The following is a 22,757-nucleotide window of genomic DNA, read 5'->3' as shown; positions in this document are numbered from 1 at the left end:
GTCGGGCTGTCCGCTCCGAAACTCCAGCGTCACAGTTTCCATTGGGCTTTCCATCAGAACAAACAGGCTAAATTTGAAACATCCTTCCGATTGTTCCCATTTTCAAGGCCCCTAAAGTCATTTATATACAAGTATGTTCATAATATGTCTGTCCTCTTGTGTGGGCCGTGGTATGCTGGCATGAAAACAAACTGGGTACAGTGTCTTATGCATTGTGTTTGGACATGTCAGTAAAGATTTTCAAAAGGGTGGATGCTATAGTTGGTGTTTTACATGTTGAATCTGTTTTCTATGAATATGTCACTGTTCTGTCCCTACTACTTATGCTCTTAAAACAGGGATTCTGACTGTGATCGGGGCTGCCTCTGTAACGTGATCTGGTTTGGAGTCTATGAAGATAGAAAGGATTAATGCCATACTGTGAAACATTCCAGACAAAGCAATAACATCTACATCAGGGGTCTCCAACCTTTTTCCTCCGGTGAGCTACTTTTACAAAACAAAAATGCCAGAGAGGTCACAAGAAATTGAGTAAATTTATGTGCCAAGAGGAGCTTTAGACGAGGTACAGTTTGATGTAGATAAAATATAAACCATTATCCATTTATTAGTGTACAAAGTTAGGCATCAAAATTATACATTTACAATGGTAATAGGCATTTAATCAGTCAAATTTTCAGATTCATCAGCTGGTTTCACTTTGTGGAAACAGTCTGACTTCACAGCATTAGGATTAGTTCACTCAACAGTAGGTGGATACTTTTTTTTATTTAACCAGTCGCTGCTATTTGGTCCTCACGTATGTAATGCGCCAAATCCCGTAGCAAGAAGGGCAATAACTTATTTCCCCTTGATAAAATTCACCAAACATTCTCTTTGTTCCAGCTTTAAATCTTCGATCTCAGGAATCGTTGCCAACACCAAATGTATGGCTTCATCTGCATCCATCTTGACCGCTTTGTGTTGTGCTGTACCACAAAAAGGACCCAGACAGGCGCTTGAGTTTGACGTCATGGCTTCACAGGTCTTTGCTGATTGGCCAGTGTGCGGTCTACAACTTCCATTTTCTTGCAAACCGTCTAGTGTATTCCGATTCCTGACTTAGTCACTGGAGAGAAATAAAATTGAGCGGAGGCACTAGGTGGTGTCAGCCTGGCTACCTTTAAAGGGCCTATATTACACAATTTTTTGATTTATGTTATTACATTGTTTCCCCATCACAAACTTACTTGGAGTTGTGTTTTGTTTCATTCACACAAACCATGCATATTTACCCTGAGCTCCTCTCTCAAACAGATAAAAATGCTCTGTTCCACCTTTGGATGTCATGTGATAATACAGGAAGTGCTCCACTGTGTATTTAATCTACACCTTCACTGAAATCATTTGGATCATTTCAGCCCTGGAATTGCTGATCTCTACTGAACTGATCTCACTGTAATTTAATTTGTAGTGGTTCAAAGCTATTCTTCGCTTTCCAGTAGCATTTCTAGCATCTTGATGATTCACTCTGATGAGTTTATAAGCACTTTTCACAACTTTCAGAGGCCAGGGTGGAGCATTGGCTCGATGGAAACCCACAACTAGCACACTTCTTGGTTCTCAGACAATAAAACGCTTTATTACAAGATGCTTTCAGAACACAACTGTCTCATGTGCTATATAAATAAACTTGAATTGAATGTTGGACATAAGAGCTACTTTAAAATATATGCACTGAGGAAGAACCATTTTTCTCAACTATATAGACAAAAATCGGGTACAGCTTTTTCAACTGTTTTTTTTTTTTTCTGCATGTGTTCAAACTTGCAGCCTATAGGTTTGATTTCAATACAAGCGCTATAGGTTCTACTTGTATATCAGGCTCAGTATTATGAAATCTTCACCTAATTCTGACAATCTCATGAATGTCTACCCACTCTTCACCCCCGTTTCACACTGCTAACTGTTTGTTCTTGAATTGAAATATGTTTTTGATTACATAATGGAAAGTTCTACTGAAGGCACGTTCTTAGTTAACCCAACAACAAGCAAAACGTTGCCTTTTGCTTGTATAAATGTGGTCACTGAGCATCGCCAAACAGCAGTTTTGTACAAATAAGGAGAAATTGGAACTTGGGACTATTTACTGTGCAATATGGTAGTACTTCAAATGTAATGAACAAACCTCGCAGCATTCCACGCAGGGTACTTTAAATAAATACAAAAACTTTTTCAGCTGTCTTGTCAAATTAAAATTGCATTCAGTCATAAAATAAAATAACATAAAGGGCAGACATGACGCAAAATCAACTTCTGTGAACTTTTAGCCATATTATAATGTTGTTATCTTCTCAAAAATATACCTGGATTTGTGTTTTGTTTCATCCACATATATGTAAAACAAAAACTTTGCAAATTGACAGTCTCCATTACTGCTTCATGACACCAAAAGGTGGAACAGAGTATTTTGAGCTTTCGAGATGTAGGCAGTCTAATAATATAGGGTTATGAAAGAAACAAAATACAAGTCCAGGTATGTTTCTGACGAGGTATCAACAGTCTAATATGTCTTAAAGCTCACAAGAGTCCATTTTGTGTAATGTAGGACCTTTAAAGAAAGTCTTCATCTTGTACTAAAATCTCGTCCTTGAATTGTGGAGGAAAGAGTAAAATGGGATAAAAAGATGTGAGTGAATATGACAAGAGCGCCGTTGTAATTTGGTTTGACATTTGGGTCACAGCATTTCCAACTGCTGCTGCTCTGGTGGGCTGTGTCTGGTCTGCTGTCAATATCTGTCAGTACATCACACAACGGACAAGACACAAGTTTGTTTGTTTGAATGTCACTCCTCAAGTTTTTGCTATAAACTTACTATAGACAGTCCACTATGACATTGCATGTTGTAATATCATAAAACTACATCATATGTGAATAAATTAACACTTGGCAGAGACTTAAAGCCATTGTAAATGAACAAAAAAACATGTGTCTTTACTGTGTCCGGGCTTGCATCTCCACAGACTTGACTCTTTTTTGGCCTAAGATCCAGCATGGATATGTTGTTCCTTTGGCAATAATATTCCACAGTATGGCATAAAGCATATCTATCTCCATGGAGAATATATTAAGTATGGTTTTAAATTTTTGTTTTCGTGGACTCATGCAGTTGACTTTCCACCACTAGAAAGATTCATACTTGTCTGTAATGTTACTGAACTGAATTGTCTAAAAAACTTTTGATGTGTTGCTTTTAATTCACAGTAATTCCAAACCAATACTAGGACAGTGTTAATATATTTAAAGTAAAGCTGCATGATGAAACTTTTCTGGTATGAGGCGCACTACCTACGCATCTGGAGATTTTATTTTATTGCCTGGAATGTTCCGCAGTATGGTAAAACATTTTTCTATTTCTATGTGGACAAGCAGGTAATGTAGGCCAGGTTACAGCTCAGATCAGCACAGAGGTGAATCTGCTGACAGTATGAATGCAGGTTTTTCAAGGAACATTTTAAGCAATAAAAATGTATTCAATTCAGATGGCGGACCCTCCACCAAAACATAGTGCACCTTGAAATACAAATGCTAATCTTACCCTAGACCAGAACTAAACCAGGTCTGTAATTTGATAAACAGTTCCCAAAATTAAACATATAAAATCATAAAACTACCAAGTGTTATTACATGCATTACTTTCTTTTCAAAGCATTGCATTTAAGTTGAAGTTGGGGCATTGTATTGAGTTTGTCTGAGGTTGTACTGGGGTTGGGGTCACGCTGTCCTGTTGAGGTTAAGTCCCTGACACATTTGTCTTTGTGTGTATGCGTGTGCGATTTTGTGTGTGTGAGTTTTTTGTGTGTGATTTTGTGTCTGTTTTGCGCGTCCGTCCTCCTCAGACATCCGAGAACAAGCAGTGTCACAAGTCATTTGGCCTTGATGGAGCCACGCGGCACGTTGGCATTCACTTCGAATCAGCTCGCCACGAAGAGATGCCCCGTCAGGCCTGGAGGGCACACACACACACATGCATACACACACACTCAAATACCCCCCCCCCCTCGCCCCCCTCGTCCTGCCCCGTGCACCACAGACGGGACAGGCTCCGGACCCTCCCACGCCTCTACCACGTCCCCACCCCAGTCCCCCCGAAGGCAGGAGGAATACAAAAGAGAAGAACGAGCAACATTAAAGTCAAGAGTAAAATGTATTTATTTTTTTGTTTTTATTTATTTTATTATTATTATTATTATTATTATTATTATTATTATTATTATTTTATTTAATTTTTTTGCCTTTTTTTTTTTTTTTTTTTTTTTTTGCATTTTTTGTGTAATTTGAAAAGATTATAAAATTAAATGTAAATGTAATTAAAGGTAAATGTGGCTCAATTTATAATAACTGTCACCACTATTGCATATTGCTATTTATTTATTTATTTATTTATTTATTTATTATCATTACTTAATAATTCAGTTGTATTTATTTTATCTAATGTATTTATTGGATTTATTTTTGTACATTTTATTTGTCTTGAAACTGATTAATTTAACTTTTTTTTGTCATTATTTAATTATGTATTTATTTATTTATTATTCAAAACAGTGAGTCAAGCAAGTTCCCCGTAAAAAATAATGCAGAAAATGTGTTTATTTATTTATTTACACACTTGTTTATACTGTACCTTGACGCCAAAGTTGCTGCTTCAGGCGTTCAAATGAGGTCATATGATAGTAGTTTAGTCTTCTCTATTTACACTCTTCTATCTCCACCCCTCTCTATCTCCTCATGCTCTCTATCCACTTCTCATCCTTTCTTCTTTTTTCTGCGATTTCCGTAAAAATAGCTGAAGGCCAGATTAGAGGTTGGCTGCCTCTTTGCGTTACCGGCGAAGATAAGTATTCCCAGGGCGGCTGCGATTGGCCAAAGGGGGGCGTTGAGGGGCGTGTACGTTGCTGTCTCCCTCTCTATCTTCCTCTCCCTCCTTCCCTCTCTTCTGCCTCTCCCTCCGTCTCCCCACTCCTTCTTCTCCTTGTTCTCTTTCTCCCTCCCTGTGCACCCGCCTCTCCTTCCTTCTTTCCTTCCTTCTCTACCTCGCTCCTCTTCCCTCCCTTTCCTCCCCCTCTCCCTCTCTTCTTTTGCACTCAGAATGACAGAGGAGATCCCGTGTTTATTTACCTGCCAGACTCTCACCTTGGAGCCACCTGCTGCTGCTCCACTCCAGTCCTGTCATGGCGGATGTCGAGGAGGCGAGAAACAGAAACAGATGCTAAGAGCTGTCACTGCCTCTAAACGCCACCGGAAAATGGCGAAATCAATCATTGTTTAGTGATAAAACTCCATGGAGATTTTCCACAGTATGGCATTAAACATCTATCTTCTGTTTATTCACTGGCATTTGTTTTATAGTGATTAAAAAAAGTTTTTAAAAAAATAGCACTAACTTTTCTATCAACAACAGAACATTTTTTTATTGTTTTTCAAGTCATTCCTTACTTACTTTAAGCCAACGTGAACATCCTAATTATTCACTGTGATGAGTTTATAAGTGTGTTTTTTTTTTGTTTTTTTTTACAAATTTCAGAGACCAATGTGGATCAAACGCGAGTGCAAATCAAGACACGTTGATATTGTCTGGTCTTCTATTGTAGGGAGTATTATACCTCTGATGACTTAGGCCAACAAGGACTGAGGTGGTAGTGTGGAGCTGGCATAGCACAAAAATGTTACCCTAACCACAATTTTATCATAAACACATATTAAGATATACCAGAATATTCACTGTGGCGTCTCTGGAAGTTCGCCCACTGTTCTTTCTATGTATCATGATTGACATAAGGTCCAACTACAGCTCTGTTTTTAGCATTTTAGCAAGACCAGATATGCTCTGAAAAATTCATATCACATAATTACAACATCATTTGAGGTGCATAAGATAAAACCATATAAGATTTAAAATGGCAGCTACGAATTTTTCAATAAAAGCATGAAGTTCCCGGTCAGTGGTTTGTTCTCGGTGAATGCTTGCGTATAGGGCCACTTCCAGGAGATTGGATTCAGATGTAGATTAGACAGTATAAGTGGTGGGTTCCAGACAGGGGTAACGTAAGGAGAAAGGGCAAATGGAGCGGAGGAGCAGGGAAGTGGTTTAGCTCACAACAGCAGTGACCCGCAGACACAGGAAATACACTTATGCTGTAAATGTACGAGCTAATTCACAAAGCTCCCAGAGGACATATAAGAACCTTTTGTACAACAGGCCTACATCCCAGCTCTGGCTCTTTTTAACTCACTTTTATGGTGAATAGTCAAATGGTTGAATGCTGTAATTGTTTAGTGTGTTTATTTTGTATTGTCCCTGCTGCTTTGGTCTGGGCTGTGCTGCTGCTCCTTAGTCATTATTTGGAAATAAGCACTGGTTCTCAGTTGACCTTTCTGGTTTCTTCACAGTGTAACTCTGGTGTTTTTTTCCACTGGGCCAGTGGCACAGATTGCCAGTCCTGCTTCTATCAGTCTGTCCAGCTGTGGCTACACTCAGTGGCGTGTCTAAGAAGTGGAATTTGATTGGTCACTCCAGGTGGCCACTTCAGTGGCTTACTTTAGAGAGGATCTGTGCAAAAGTCTCCACATTCTAAAGTGACCTGTACTGCACCATACGAGGGGTCCGGAGTGGACCCTGGAGGATCTAGATTCTGAAGGGTGTGATTTGTTTCAGCTCTGATCGCTTTAGTTAAGGCATGGCTAAAATGACCAAAAGTGATGACTGGACGAGAGAGCAAAAACAAAACAAAACAAGCGATAACAATACAGCAAAAACATATAAACAGAAAATAGCAATTTCTCATTGCTACTGACACTGAATTTATCTTGTGATAAACCGCTGAATTTCTAGTGATGGACACATGTGAAGCCGACTTCCTTATCAAAACAAAGCCAGCAGGTTAGCAACAGCTGTTTTGTTTATCCATGTGCAGCATTCAAGTCAAGACTGAAAATTACACATACTGTATATGCATTTATATCTCCAGTGCATAATATACTGTATCTAAAAGTAGCTAAACCCAGTGCATTGCCAAAGAGATATTACAACATTGTGCAGAGGTGCAGAGAGGTGTAAAATAAACACAGAAATAGTTTATACTCTAACTTTAGCCACATCACACAGTGCCACAAGCTTGGGATTACTACTATTTTACTATTTTTGGGGAAAAACTGAAATTGGCCTTATGATTATAAAGCATAATTCAGGTACCATTTAGATTGTAATTCTTACAATATTCAAACAGTAATACATACAAAAACATGCTATAAATGAAAAACACACTTTATTCTTACTCCCTTGAACATTACTGAGCTCGTTGCTATGTATTAATACTCCATGTCCATTGTGAAACCAGGGGCTGACAGAAGAAGTGCGGCGGTTGGAGGGGAGGAGAAAATGATGAGACATGTCAGAACAAGACGGATGAGTTCAGGCCGTACATTTTTCTCTCCTCACTGCTCCTCACCAATGTCTGTTTAGACAAGACAGTAACTACACACACCAAAGAAAATAAAAACAGATAGAGACACATACACAGAATTTACACAGCTTGGTTAAGCTTTATTAAGTTAATTTTTGAAAATATTTTTTATGTCATTATGATGAAGTCTTGTAGCCTAAATTGTATTAAACTGAAAACACCATGCTGGTTACCTGCCATGCTCTAAATAAGACATGAATGTGATAATAATTGCCACTGTATTCATAGGGTTCAACTTCCTGACATTTGTGCACAAGATACATTTTGTTTTGTTCATTTTCATCAATCTTCAACAGACAGTAAGATCATTTTGTTTGTTTGACATGCTTTAGAGACCATATAATTTGTTATTCACATTGTACAACCTACAATAATGTCTCTGATTACAGTGTGCAGGAAATGTGTCCAACTGTCCGTTTATGGCAGAAATCCAAGTAAAGGGGAAGTGAAAGGTGTGTTCTGTTGTTATAGCGTCACATCTCATTATACTTATCCATTATCGTAGTGACAAACAGGTTCTATCCTATCTGCTCCTCACAACAAGAGCCAAGAGTTAAATTTCCCAAGATCCCTCTCTGTCTTATTTGTTTGAACTAGAGTGACGATATGTAGTTTGACTATTTTCATTTTGATTCGTAGCGATTACTGTTCCAAAAAGGAAGCTTTATTGTACATATCAGTTTGACGCTATTGTGAAATAAGGATGTTGACATTAGCAATGTTTCATAGATCACTGCACATTATTTGTGTTGTTTTTTTTATCTTAAACCGCAATATTTGACTAAAATACCATGATGATAGGTTTGATATTGATACTGTTGTTGGCCCAGTCTCATTAGTGAGATGATTTATGGTTAGTTTATTTTGAAAGGTTGCTCTTCTGAGGTCTGAAAGTTTCAAAATAAGTACACGTAAGTACAGAAACAAGGGTGTAGACAGGTGATAGAACCAAAAGGATTTTTTTCTGAGTACTCACGCCTCAAATGCATAATGACTGAAACATGCATGAATCAAAATATAACTCTGAGTATGATCATAATGAAGGGAACCACCAAAGCTCATAAAAGTCGAATATCTCTTTTAACTGAGTAAATTTTAACCTATTCTTGAACAAAGTAGATTTAAAGGGCCCATATTATGCTATATTCTGATCTATGTTATAATGCGGTTTCCTCATCTAAAACAAAGTCAGAGTTGTGTTTTATTTCATTCACACATGTTCTTCTATCAAACAGAAAACACTTGTGAGGTCATGTGGTAATAGAGGAAGTGCTCCCCTGTGCTTTTTGCATTTGTATTTGTATTTGTATTTATTTATTAAAGGGACAAAAGACAAGATAATGTAAGAGACAAACATACTTGTAAATATCAGGATCGTAGCTAAAGCTAATTTGGCCCTGCTTGGACCAAGGCCAGCCACATCACCCACACAATTCATAAAACATGACAAAAGCCAACAATACCCGCTCCCACACGCATTTCTCACTCCTACACTATAAAACACACTCATACAATGTTACAAAGTATTACAAAGTATTAAAATGTACAAGTCAGACTCCACATACCTTCACTAAAATGATCTGGATAATTTCAGATCTGGAATTGCCAATCTCTACTGAGCAAAGCAAAAGATAAAAGGTGGCTGTATCACAAGGTGGAACAGAGCATTTGGAGTTTTGGAGATGTAGACAGACTGATATATGGGTCTGGTTAGGATTTTGATGAGGTAACAACATTCTAACATGGCTTAAAGTTCACAAAAGTCAATTTTGTGTAATATGGGACCTTTAAATACCTGTGAATTATGAAGAACACCATAATTGTTTCTTCTGGGACAACAAATTGGTGTTCCTACAGATTGGAACACTTTACAGGAGACAATTAAACTCAGATAACCTTGTATTGACCAATTTTGTTACCATTCTGAAATGTAGTGATTAACTATCTCTCACATTTTTACTTATACTGACTGTTCGGTTACCTTTTCCTGTAATGCTGATTGACTCTTGGTGAAGTTTTCCATTATGAAATATGCCATGTCACTCAAAGATGATTCAAAACTTCCTCCTCAAGATTTCTGTTGGAAATCTCTGAACCTTTAGACAAACAGACTGGCACTATCTCACTAGACAATCCACATCAGCACTACTATAAATATAAACATGGTTATACAAACTTAATCACGCTCATATCAAACCTTCACATCTCCTATGCAGGTTTGCCCCACTTACTCCTTTCATTTTCCTTTAAGGTTACGTCATCTGAACCGTTTTCCAAGCAGTTTCCACATCTTCTGACTGGACAGGTGGATTTCATAGCTTACGAAATGCCAGGATCCAGAAAGAACACTGTAAAATATGTTGTTATGGTGAAATACGGTTAGTTTAACACTTGTCGCTATGTACACAGACAAAATGAAGTCTGCAGCCCGGAGATATGTGAGCGCTTCCACAATCTGACTTGTGCAAATTAGTTTCGGCTTTGATCAAACAAGCACTGGTTTTCAATGTTGTTAGGTTAGAATGTTTATTTACACTCTCAAGCTCTGTCTCATAGCACATTGGAAACAAATAGAGACACTTTTTGTTAGTTTTTTGGAGGCTTTAGAAGAGGATAAGATATAAAATGGGTGTGATGCGCAAGGAAGACATTTAGTCATTTGCAGAGGATCAGTCTCATAATGCTGACATTGGCACAGAGCCTGGCATTTATGTTCCAGCTTAGACCACTTGAGTGTAGGCAGGTGTGATTTGTAAGTAAAAGCCAAAAATTACTCAACATACTGGTTACTATCATTGTTGAAAAAATGCTTAGCAAAAAATATTTAGTCGTTACTAGGTAAAGGTGCATGGCAATGTGTATTGCCCAACAGCATAATGCTCATTTATATAGTTAACGGAAAGGATTGAAGCACTAACATACTGGGTTATGAATCAACCATTTGGAATAAATAGTTACAAATTAAAGGCGCACTGTGTAACGTTTTTGGTGAAGGGTCCGCTGCTTGTCTCCATGCTTGTTGCTCTCTCTGGAATGTCCCCGTATGGCATTAAGCGTATCCACCACGCCAGGCCTGGACTGGTAATTGGGCATATCGGGCATTTTCCCGGTGGGCCAACAGTTCTCAGGGACCAATGTTGTGTGTGTGTTGTGTTTTTTTGTTTTTTTTAATTAGGTCTAAACTAGGTCCAAACCAGATCTGAATCAGGTCTGAACCAGTTCTGACCCAGGTATAAACCAGGTCTAAACCATTTCTAAACCAAGACTGAACCATTTCTAAACCAGGTCTGAACCAGGTCTGAACCAGGTCTAAACCAAGACTGAACCATTTCTAAACCAGGTCTGAACCAGGTCTGAACCAGGTCTGAACCAGGTCTGAACCAGGTCTGAACCAGGTCTGAACCAGGTCTAAATAAACAATAGTAAAATACATTGCTTCGGGGAACACATACATAAATTAGTCTGTTGTGATCCGCTAATTATTAGGGGCTGGTCTAAACCAAAAATGCCAGGGCATTTACTCATAAGAGGTTTTTACTGACTTAAAATGTGCAGTCTTGTTGTGAGGGGGCTTGCCTCTACACAGATTTGGCATGTAACTTGGCCCTATGACATCGCCTCTTGTCTCTACAGATACTGTGAAACATTCCTGGCAATATCTCTGTGGAGAGAAGTTAAAGTTACACAGTGCATCTTTAAACATCTTTTTTTGTTGTTTGTTTTTTTTCTTTCTTTCTTACCAGTAGATGTCAGATGTGTTCCCCCTCCCCTGGCCTTTGTTCAGAGTCACCTATGCTCTCTGGTCTTCTTCTGTGAGGCCGAATCTGCCACACTAACAGACTGTAGTAATGTAGACAGCATCTAGTGGTGAAGTGTGAGAATACAACAGGTTTGGGTTGGCCAGTCTATTTGCAGATGGAAGCTTTAAAGCCCTGAATTAACTACACACCCAATCACACACCAGCTATTGTGCACATGAACTCTGGAGGCAGAGATGCATCAAGTGTTTTGCCCAAGGACACAAAGACAACACACACTGGTGAAAGCTAGGATCAAAACCAGAAATGTTTTGGTCAATGGGAAAAAACTGTACCAAGATCATGTAAATACAGGTTGATGTTTTTGCTATGTTGTTATGCTAATTCAACCCTGGCCAGCCAAAACCACACGCTTTGACAAAACTCTACAAAGACGTGTGGGTCTGGGCCTGTATCCTGTCTCCCCAATTTCAAATAGGTGTGATTGACAGACAGATTAACCAATTAGCAAAACACATGGTCCATTCAGGTCAAAACAAACATGGCGGTTTATGAGTAAAAAGGGAAAAAATAACGCAGGCGATTGAGAAACAGTGTGAATTTCTGCAGAATCAACAATCAGAGCACTAAACTTTCATCTCTTGCAAAGGTAAAAGAAGTCACATATTTTGTTCTGAATGATTCAAGAATTTTGGAGAGATGTCTACACACGTGACACAAATTAGCAGCTGTGGTTGGACCGTTTTAAGTTAGAATGGCTGTTTGATCCTTTTAGACTTAGACAAATAAAAAAATAAGAACAGTTTACTTTATTTGAGTAGATTCAACTTGACAAGTAAAATGATCAAGTGTGTTTTTTTACTTCATGCAACATTAGATTTTGTTTCTTATTAAGAGTTGTTTTTTCTTATCTTAAGTGTAGCAAGATGTATTTTCATATTTTAAGTACAAAAGCCCAGTTCCATTGGTAGATCATTTTAATCAAATCATTTTAAAACTTTCTTAATTCAACTAATCTTAACTTGGCTGGATTTTAGTTTTTGTATTGTACTATTTCATACATTCCACACTGTACACTTATCATCTTATATTACCATAACACGAAGATCCATTCCTATAAACACAGCAGCTATATTGTTCACTATGACCTCTTTAAGGTCCCGTCCACACTAGTACGTATTTGAGTCGTTTTCGTTGCGGATGCAGTGTTCGTTCACAGTAATCCAATGGAAAACAGCTCCAGAGACAGAACAGTTTGGTGCCGCAAGCTCCCACAAATTTATCAGAGTACGGATCTGATCTGGCACTGTGTGGACACCTGAAAACGCTGATAGGCTGACGTAGGAGCTCTAGTTGCGCCCTTATTAGACCACATCACTGTGACTTGCGCCTTCCTGATTCGCCGGGCTCGTGACATCGTGTGACGTTATTGCGGAAAACAGTTGAAATAAACTATAGACAAACAGGAAACAGCTTAGCTAGAACTACTTGCCATCTTCTTCTGCTCGAAATCGGCTGCTGCAACTTCAGACACGGTGCTCCACTTTCTTGTTTTTACCGCCCATGTGACATTGTGATGATGTGATGCCAGCTTAGTCATGTGACTAAGCGTTTCGGGTGGTTTCACATTACTGTGTGGATAGGGAAAGCTTTGATTGTGGACACAGAAACAACAACATGTCTGGACGCAAATTGTTTCTGGATGCAAATCATGATACGGTGATACAGTGATACGGTGATACGGTGATATGGTGATTCGTTTCAATGTAAACCTAACCTAAATGTCTGTACAGTTTTCCTAAGTTTCTTATGTATCGTGAAGGTAAAAGAAGTTATATATTTTGATCTGACTGATACAGGAGTTTTTGGGAGATGTCTTTTGAGAGACACATGAAATAAATTAGAGGCTGTGGTTGGATCATCCCAATTCAGGTTGTTTGATCCTTTCAGATTTAGACTTAGACAAACTTTATTGAGTCGCAAGATAAAATATTTGGACACAGTAGTTTAAGCATCCCGATATATTATAATAATAAAGAGCAAAAATAAAAATGGTAATAATAAATTCAAATAAGCAGCAAAAATAACAAAAAACCCTTCTACATTTGAACAGAACGTACTTGGAACTGGCTGCTACTATTTCATCACATCATTGCACACTAATCATCTTGTATGACCATAACACTAGCATCCATTCCTATAAACGCAGCAGCCATATTGTCCACAGTGACCTCTCTAAATGTCTGTACAGCTTTCCTAAGTGAGGCCTTTCCCTGGCGGTGATGAGCTCTTGAGTCTGTGTTATGGTGCGCGCTACAAACAAGTCCGGACAGCTCAGTGTCTCATGGCCGCGTGGATAAACACAGGCAGGAAATGAATGTGGTTAGCTGTGATTCACTCCATACTGGAAGCATTTGCTCTCAAAGAAACGCATTCAACGCCAGCTTTGGGCTCACATGTTTACTATTTTCCCCAGCTTATTTAGGAGATATGGATCAGGTTGGCAATTTCCTATACCCCCTGAACACACCTTATAGTCTTGTACAGGGTTTAATGAATTTGTATGTAGGTTTTGTTTCAGATGTTGAAGATGGTTCCAAGGTTTGTTGCTTGTGAAATGGCAATAGTTGATGATACGCCGTTTTTGTTTTTGATTTTTTATGATGGCAGGTTAGTACATGTGATTTTCAGTAAGTGTGGCAGTGTATTGACATAACAAAAAAACTGCCAATTCAGATTAAGCACCCTGAACATTATGACCGCAAACTGTACACAAGGGAGATTATGTGAATGCGGAACACTGTAAATGTGAAATAAGTATATGAAGATCACTTATGAAAATACAATAAAAACAATATGATAAAAAGTGAATAAAGTGTGTTAAAATGGTGCCAAAAACACAATTTGCTATTCTAGATTCTAATACAAAACCCCAAAGAGGCAAGCAAAAAGAAATTTCCTTTTTCATTTCCAGTTGTTTACCAAGAATTATGTTGGAAAATAGATGAATCTGTGGGATATTCCTTTTTGTTTGCCTGAAAAATGATGAAACAATGATGTCTCTCTGTATTTTTCATGAACAAAAGGAACTTTAAAAAAACTCCTGAAAAAAATGTGTATCAAATGATGTGGGGTTGATTTATGGAAGGACTTAAATGAAGACCTAAAACGTTACCTAAATATAAACTGCTTTAAACTATTGTACAAAAATAACATGTATTCAAAGTATGCTGAAATATGATGATGAGTGCAGAACAAGGGAAAAAAATTAAACAACATATCAGCTGAATTTGATCAAACAAACAAAAAAAAAAGTTGAAATGTGTGTATACAATTACTGCGAATAAATTTACTAATAGCATTGAGTTAGTCACAGCTGTCAATCTAGAACGTGAGAGGGGAAGGAGTTTATAAGTTTACACTTCTTCCTACTCCTTTTTGAACATATTTATAATGCAACACAATATGTCATCTCATGTTGATATCATAATATCTCATGTTGCTCAAATAAATGACCTGAACTGAACTGAACTGTCCCCACGCCCTCCTCTGAATCTCAAGCCTGACCGATTGTGATCGTGCAATCAGATAATCTATTTTCAGTGACGTGTGAAACAAAGGAGCTCATTGGTCATAAATCATTTACAAATAAGTATCTCATCTCACAGATTAAGAGCGTTTAGTGCTTGGATAATTGATTATGCTGAATTCCGCAATGTTTTTCAGCCCCCTGTGATGTTTTTTTTTTTTCCTTTATATTTTCTGATATAGTTATACTATGTTTGTCCCTGATTGGTTAATCCACTTGTCAACCGTGGCCATTTGAAAACAGAGATTCACTGGTGATCTTTGTAAAATATGAAGAATGAAGAAATGTGTATTCAGTATCCCAGGAAAACATTTTGTAATTGCTTTGCAAAAATAATTTTACTAATTTTGTAATGTTAATGCTTCTTGCGTTTTGTTTTATTTTATTTCAGTTTATCACCTCTCCATAAATCTGACCTATAAGACAGTTTGATCATGTGACATTGCCTTACATACATCTAATAGTTGATACATTTAATGCCATATTGTGAAACATTCCAGGCAACCCAACCCCTCCATCAGTAAAACAGGGCTACATAATTCTCTCAGTGAATACAATCTTTGACAGTACTAGCAAATAAAATAAAAAAAAGATTCAAAAAGGGTATAACTGAAGCGCTTGAACCACCAACTTTATATTATAAAACACATATCAATGTAACCTTCTCTACAAGAAGAGACAAAGAGATTTGGCCTATTGTAGATTGTGGAGTTATTTTCTATACCCCCCTGTTGTAGAGTAGAAATAATATAAATGTATGGATTTCTAACTAAACTTATCTTATGCATTTCTCTTGTTGTTTACTTCAAGGTCCTATTACACAAAATTGACTCGTGTGAGCTTTAAATGTCATGCCTTGTGTTACAACCTGACATTGTGTTTTGTTTCATTCATGCACGTTTGAATAATCCTTTATTTTTAGCCTGTCTACATCTCCAAAGCTCAAAATGCTCAGTTCCATCTTATTTAGTTGAATAGAGATTTTCAATTCCAGAGCTGAAATGATCCAAATGATTCTAGTGAAGGTGTATGGAGTTTAAAAACATAGTGGAGCACTTTCTGGATTACCACATGACATCACAAGGTGGAACATTTTTCTGTTTAAGAGAAGAACTCCTAAATATGGAGGATTTGTGCGTTAAACATGTGTGAATGAAACAAAACACAACTTTAGGTATGTTTTTGATGAAGAAATATTAAAAGTTAGATCAGAAAATAGTGTAATATGAGTCCTTAAAGTAGACGAACTTGCTTCATTCACATTTCTCTTTCTCCTCAGCCTCTTTTTGGACATGCTCCAGTCTGCTCTGTTCTCTTTATGAGTGGCGAGTCCAAATGCCCGGGGCCTAAACTGAAACCATGCCGTACAGCTGGTTAGGAGCTGCTGGATGGATAATGACTTTTACCTTTACATGAACCATAAAGACCTGTGCCTGCCTCTGGGCGTTCAGACTCTCCACTCCACACCAGTGTTTCCCAACCTGCAGGCCGAGAACACAGAGGGACACTAAGCGATTTGGAGGAGGTACTTGACATGACTTTGAAGTATACATATTCTTTTATTCTTTTGATTCCAATTTATGTGTGTGTTTGTGTAATTAAAGGATGTATAAATAGTTTTCATGCAACTTCCACGTGTCTATATATAGTGAGGCCAGTGTTTATGTATACATTTTTAATGCAAGCTTAGTCATACAGATTAGTCTTTTTGAAACAAGATTATATGGCTTCTTACCTCCAGTAAACTCAATGGGTGAAACCAAGAACTGGAAACAAAACGCACATTCTTAATTCAGCCCTTTAACTTCACCTCCACAGACAATTTTGTTGTGGCAAATTTTCACCCTAAACAAAACAACTGACCATGTAATGTATATAAAGCAGCTGTTGAATAACCAATTTCAGCATTTATAAAGATAATTCTGAGTAACTGTGAAGGCAATGTATGTGTTTTTTTACTCTCTTAAAACCATGAAAAACAGAACTAGTTTTTTAATAGTTTGCAGCCTTCCTGACTTACTACTTCCCTTCCCTTAACGTATTCCTAGCAAACAAATTATTCATCACAATGAGGTTTTAAGCCTGGCTATACAGCAGTGCTAACAACAACTAGCATACTAACAGTACACTTCCTGGTTCTCGGACTTTTAACAGGTTTATAATTTGGTCCTGACAAGACATCAGCCTTATCTCTACCCTATAAGAGCTGCTGTTACAACATATCTCTACTGGGGGGCTAAATTTTGCTCAACTAAATGGACAAAAATCAGGTATAGCCCGTTAAATAAAAATAATGTCTTTGATTTACTTTACTTTAATCACACAGATCAGTTTATACAAGCACGCAGGATTCTTTGAAGTCCTTCCAGAGTTACACTGACCATCAAAACTGGGGGAAAACCTGTAGCCTATTTATGGTTATATACTCTCTTCCATTGTGTACACGACTGTCATGTGAAGCTTAAGACTACTGCTGGTAAATCCCATAGAAGTCTTCAACATCCACAGTCTCTGAAGGACCACCTTATGACCGGCACCATGTCCATGACACAATTTCAGGGTGACATATAACAAATGGACCTGGACAAAAGATACGGAGAATTATCCAAGAGTCTTATGATTGTTTGTCTTAAGTACTTTATGATAGGTGTGACCAGTACGGATTGGAGCAAGATTTACAGTAAGTACGGGAAGATCTTAAGGTTAAAATAAGTCTGCTGCTCACTGTCTGTGTCTAATTATGAAGCACTTTATTGTCCGATAATCAGGAAGTGCATGTTAGCATGGTAGTTGTTGAAAAATGCTTATAAGCTCATCTTTGTGAATAATCAGGACGCTCAGAATGGATAACTTGGATGGATAACTAAGTGAGGAATAGCTTTGGACCACTGCAAACCTTTTAAAGTGAACTTCTGTCACATTTTTAAGACCGGAAAAATCAGATACAGCACTTCTAAACATGTATTGAGAAGATAAGATAGATTAAGTTTCTCAAACCCAGCTAAAAAGCTATAAATCCATCGGCTGAGGAATTGTACAAAATGGCTGCTGATCTGTTTCTCGTCACTGTCTTGAATCAGTTTCTTGCAGTTAATTTGTAGTGTGTGAACGCTGCGTCATTATGGGCATGATGCAGATCTAGGGGGACTCCTAGAGCAGTTACTGTAACAGTAACAGTAACTGGAAAGTCCCATATTGTGTTCATGTGAGGCCAAGACCCAAGCTGTAGAGATGTTGTTGCTTTGTTGCTTTTTGGCATTAAATTTATCTAGCTCCATGGAGACAATCAATTGTGCAGCCAGGCCTTGTTACAGGTCAGATCTGTGGAGTGACACACCACACAGTATTTGTTTAATATAGTATTTGTTTAATGTTTACATCTTCTCTGGACTGGTCTAGTTTAATGGTGGAACATTCCATACAAGCAAAACAAAAACATCTCTGTGGAGACAAGCAAGAAAAGTTACACAAAGCACCATTAACTGCTATAAATACTGCACTGCAAATAATAGTACACATGAGAATTTTTTTTACACTAACAAAACATATATACAATAAATCAACAAAACTATAATTGTAGTTAAACTGACCAATAACCAGCCATTCACACAGTCTGCATTTTGACACAGTTCCTCTGATTGGTTTGTGTGGCCTGGGAAGCGCCCATGTGTGATGATCTAATGAAGTTTAATTGAGATCACAAACCGATCAATAATCCCTCCTAATCCTATTAAGACCAACAATACTGACAAATGTTACTTTTCAGATTCTTTTCCTACAACGTCTTTAGATGTATTTAGGTTAGCGTTCAGTGATGGGAGAATATTTTGAAAATGCAGTAAAGTTACAAAATGCTGAACACCTGCGTCAAACTGTAGTTTTTAGTTAAAGTGATTATAGTGTAAAAGAAAAAAAAAATGCAACGTATGATTAAAACAGCTTGATGTCTCTGGCACCATTTATTATGCCTTTATTTATCACAATTTATTGAAGACATCATTTAACATGCCCTCAGCACAAGAGCTATTATTATTTTTTGTTACTAACACCACACCTTACAGTTCAAAGCATAAATTGCATATTGAAGGACCACCATGTTCCACCAAATTAAAGAGCAACTGTACCTGAACTGATCTTAACAATCCGACTCACTGGTATCGGAAGTAAATTCCTCACTGATTTTCCCATACACTTTTTTTTAAAGTCACGACAGAGGCTATCCAGCTTTGTGCAAACGAATGTTCCTAATGCAGTTGGAAAGTTTTTTTTTAAAAAACAGATTTTAAAATTAAGTAAAAAAAATTTGGTCATTATCACATGGCTGATTAGCCCACAGCAAACTTTGTCTGTGTAATAGGCTCTATTCACTTTACATCACAAGGCAGGAAGACGTTTGGAAAGATGCAATCATCTGGAATTTGGTGAAGAAAACTCTGGTAAGGTTGTAATGGTTGATTAGCTGAACATAACAGAATGCTACGATGAGGTTTAGGTGAAGAAAACTTGGCCATTTTCTCATTTCTCATTCTCATTTCTCATTCGGAAGATGTAATTGCATGTTTCCAAACGTCTTTCTGGTTTGTGACGTAAGTCATCCAGGTAGGATCCATGGAAACATTAAAAAATTTTTTTTTTTTTTTTTTTTTATTATTATAAAAATATTTATAATAATTTATTTTAATAAATATTTTTTCTTTCTTTCTTTTCTTTTTTTTTTTTTTTTTTTTTTTTTGCAAAGATGTTTCATAGCTCATCAAAGCTGCTTTTTCAATTCAGACAAATTATACAAGTTTGATAGCAAGCTTAACCTCCCACCCCCTGCCCTTATTGTTGTTGTTGTTGTTGTTGTTGTTTTCCTTTTTGGTATATGCGTTCACTTTGTGAAGTGAAATATTACTTCCTGAGTTTGAACAAAACCTTTACATTACACATATAAGAAGTGGATACATGTTGCATTTACTAGCCTGTTTGTTGACCATTACAGCTTGTTCCCATTAGCGAGGCCTAGGTGAACAGGACTCTCTATAGAAAGCACACTATGTTTGTTAGGAGAGGACACATGCGCTTAATTACATGTGCAAAGGCATCCATCCTGTGTAATTTATCTGTTTTCATGTCAGACTAAATGAGAGAATTAAGAGACGGTCCCTTTACTGGTATTGGTGTGCAAATGATCTCCTCTGCATGTCCCTAATGGAGCCTAAGAGCTTTCAAATGTGGGAGACACAGCGGCTACATCCACACACAGGGAGGGGTCTTGGGAAGATCAAGATGAGTTTTGCATTTAACGATACATCTTGGGACTTATATAGTGCCAAATTGTTTGTGTGTGTGTGTGTGTGTGTGTGTGTGTGTGTGCGTGGGTGTGCGTGTGTGTGTGTTTATAGCTCTTTTACAAGAATGACTCAAATCTGATTATTTTTCATTCTATTTTTTTGTGTTTTGACACAACTTTACTCTGAATGAACAGCAGCGAATTCAGCTCTCATTAAAAAGCCAAAATTCCCATAACAAATAGGTTTCATATATTTCTTTGTGTTCTGAAATCGTGTTTGCTCCTGCTAAACTCTGTTGACTATTAAAAACAAGAGTTTGGTTTAAGCTGGTTATCCACAGCATAATTTTGGTCATCTAAAAGCTGTCATGGATCATAGATTTCTTAGAACCGTCAAACAACCAAAGATGACCAACAAACAGGGGGTAAGCAAGGTAACAGGGCCTTTTAAAGGGACAGTCTGGGATTTTGGACATAGGACCTCATTTCCTAGTGAGCCAGAGTGTTGGAGATGTGTTGAGACACTTTTTTAAATATTCGATCCAGCCCCTGTATTTGCAGAGGTCACTGGTGCTAGGCTAGTGCAAGTCAATGGCCATAGTTAGTCTGCCACTAAAAACAGTTTTACCCACTCCACAAAACACCCGAAGTAAATCTATTATTACACCAGACTATCGTTGTGAATGTCTGTGTTGATAGAATAATGTTTGAAATAAAACTAACCTTGCATCGCATGAATCGTTGCATCTTGAGGGACTATTTTCTCAGCAGCAGCAGAATTTTACTTTGCCGGTAAGATAGGTGCTAGGTAATATCAGTCCACTGCTACCAAGCTTTCTATCAGGAAGTACAACTCGCTGATGCTGCTCAGACATAAATCCTTCAAATGGAAGATTTAGTTTTACTTCTAAAATTATTCTATCAACACAGACATTTACATCGACAGTCTGGCCTTATAACTGTTTGCTTTGAGTGTTTTGTGGAGTGGCTGTTTTTTAGTGGCAGGCAAACTCTGGCCATTGACATGCGCTAGCCTAGCACCAGCGACCTTTGCAAATACAAGAACAACACTCTGGCTAACTAGGAAATGAAGTGCTAAGTCCAAAATTTATGACTGTCCCTTTAAGTTACAGGAGAGAAAGAGGGGCTTCAGCAGTGGGTGCGTGGGAAGGGCATGAGCAGGGTGGCGAGGGCCATCATTGCCACTTGCGGCTTTAATTTATTATTATTATGAGCACAGGTAGAGAAATGTTGTACTGTACTTTGAAAAGTACTTTGAAAATGTGCTATACAAATAAAGCTGAGATCGTATTGCATATTATAACATATAGTGAAAAAGTGAAAGATGCTCCAAATGTAGAAGACGTATAAAGTGTACCTCAACTTAACATAACTTACTACTTTATAGGTGCACTGTGTAACTTTTCTGGTAGAGGGTCCACCACTTCAACTCCATTTTCATTGAGACAAGCAGGCCGCATCACCAGGCCAAGTTACAGGTCAGATCTGTGGAGAAGTGAACCTGCTCACAATAATAATAATAGACATTTTTGTGATAGATTTGATAAATAAAAACTACGGTAATTGGATAAGTATAAGATATATTTGTTTAATGTCATACTGTGGAACATCTAATTGCCATGGAGACACACAGATGGTCAAACCTCCACCTGAAAAGCTACACAGTTTAAGCCAAAGCAGTAGTACTACTAGATGAATGTGGGTTACATGTCTTGCCAACACATACAGGTCACTACATACATTATATACATCAAGAGCGCCTTTCCCACTGACCTGACCAAATGCAAATGGACCAGATAATGTCCAATTTGTGGTACGTTTGACTGGAGACTAGTGAGCAACGCAAAGGGTATTTATAGGAAGAATCTGTAAGAGTCCAATGCTTTTCCCTGAGAACCTGAGACATCTGTCGTCTGAGGCCGGATCAGGGTCCGAGGGTCTGCCCGGTGAACAGGGCGCAGGAAAGGCTAATGCTAACTAATTGGTCCAAAACTACACAACCCCAAGAGGAGAGGAGAGGAGAGGAGGGGGGAGTGGGCGTGCGCGCTGGGAAGAAACATGACAGGCTGGGGCATTCTCACAAAATATAGGCTTTTATAGTATGGACCATGTTTGCAATAATGTTTTATTTTGGCAACACTGTAAAAATGTAATGTTTAGATTAGTTAAAAGTACTACTGCACATTCAGAAGATGCAACAGGTTTCAGAAGTAATAATTTTTAGAAGGTTTAAAAAGGGAAAAAAGAAAAAAAAAAAAGTGTGTTTTTACAAAATAGGTACAATATTTTGAATATTTGTATTAAGCAGTTTTTGTATGATACTTCATAACATGGTCCAGTCAGAGTTCTCTCAATACCTTTCACATTACATTATAGTAATTTTGACTTTTTACTTCTTGATGTTTCTGACATTTTTCAGTACATAACTTGATAGTTTCAAGTTAACTTAAGTTGCCTTTCTTATATTAATATAGGTTTTCTTGACAGTAAGTGTAGAAAAAGATTGTATTATTTATGTTCACTTCCATAGTTTTATATATAGAGAATTTGGCAGAATTCCTTGCCAAAATACTTTTTTTGTTTGAATTTTTTTTTTTCTGTAAACTACAAC

Source organism: Boleophthalmus pectinirostris, unplaced genomic scaffold (genome assembly GCF_026225935.1).
Source record: "Boleophthalmus pectinirostris isolate CB_2022bp ecotype Guang Dong unplaced genomic scaffold, ASM2622593v1 HiC_scaffold_3, whole genome shotgun sequence".
In the NCBI taxonomy this organism is placed as follows: Eukaryota; Metazoa; Chordata; class Actinopteri; order Gobiiformes; family Gobiidae; genus Boleophthalmus; species Boleophthalmus pectinirostris.
This window is presented reverse-complemented; position numbering follows the sequence as displayed.